A 1,494-nucleotide genomic window follows, 5' to 3' on the forward strand; every position below is an offset into this window, starting at 1 on the left:
AAGACAAACGTGCGGTAGCCCCTGTGTGACAGACCAAGACTAGTATGATTCTAGGCTCTTGGTCGTATTCCCTTAAAGGAATCTATTCCTGATTCCAAGCCTTGAGCTCTACCCCGGGCCCAGGCGTCTGGCCCTAACAGGTAAGTATTTGGGGTATGTAGCCTAGGCCTTTGGCCGTAGGGAATAACGTCACTGACAGCCGTCTAACATCCCAGGAGCGACTCCCATAGCAATATGGTAGAGTTGGTACTTAGTGCTCGCCATGGTTCTGGCATGCACTCCCCTCAGCATGGTGGCGTGGGTATACCGTTCCCCATAGCGACCCCTAGAGGACGCAGTTCGAAGTTCCCATGAAAGGGAACGTCTCAGGTTACTTATGTAACCATGGTTCCCCGAGTAGGGAACGAGACACTGCGTCCTCTAGGTTTCTTGCTATGCTGCGGACGCAAGCTTCAGACGAAGAAGTGAATGATGTGTGCTCCCGGCGCCTATTTATACTATAGTCGCACCGGTAGTGACGTCATGGCTGTCGCCGGCCAACGAGTTGGTGTTTTTTCAATATATGCTTCAGACATGGGTCACGACAAGGCGTTCCCCATAGCGACCCCTAGAGGACGCAGAGGACGCAGTGACACATAAGTAACCTGAGACGATCTTTAGCTTGTATGACACCTAGTGGGAAAGTACACTTGCAAGTATGAGCAAGTGTCAATGTGATATGGGTCACGACAAGGCGTTCCCCATAGCGACCCCTAGAGGACGCAGAGGACGCAGTGACACATAAGTAACCTGAGACGATCTTTAGCTTGTATGACACCTAGTGGGAAAGTACACTTGCAAGTATGAGCAAGTGTCAATGTGATATATTTTAACTTAGAACTCATTTATGTTACAATAAGAAAAATCAAGACTTAAACCAGCACCACAGACAAATTGTAAGTTAAAATTAGGAAATAATCTTTATTAGAACTGTTATACATTCATTGGCATTTAAAACCAGTAGGAAAACAATCATTCATGTTTGATTAACATTTGTGCAGACAGCAATAAATTAAAGCAACGAAAGCAATCATTTATTCACTTCCTTAAAAAAAACACCATTTTCCATTTTTTTTTCAGAGTAATAAGGCAGACATGAAGTTAAATAAAAAATGTATAGTTCATAAAACAATAAGGCTTGTTATAAAATATGAAGCTTATCATTTTTAATAACATTTGGTTGCAACAGCTGTGCAGTGCTATTATCAGAGAAAAAACAAGCAGCCATGTGCCACTGTGTTTTTGCCGATGGCAAACCATTGTGCTATCAAATTTCAAATACCTGGAGCAATTTCACTTAAAGGGGTCATCGGATGCCCATTTTCCATAAGTTGATATGATTCTTTAGGGTCTTAATAAAAAATCTATAACATACGTTGGTTAAAATTTCTCAATGGTAGAGTAAAAAACACCCTTTTTACCTTGTCAAAATCAGCTCTGCAGAAATCAACACGT

The sequence above is a fragment of the Sinocyclocheilus grahami genome, unplaced genomic scaffold, assembly GCF_001515645.1.
Source record: "Sinocyclocheilus grahami isolate Dianchi unplaced genomic scaffold, SAMN03320097.WGS_v1.1 scaffold134.1, whole genome shotgun sequence".
Lineage (NCBI taxonomy): Eukaryota > Metazoa > Chordata > Actinopteri > Cypriniformes > Cyprinidae > Sinocyclocheilus > Sinocyclocheilus grahami.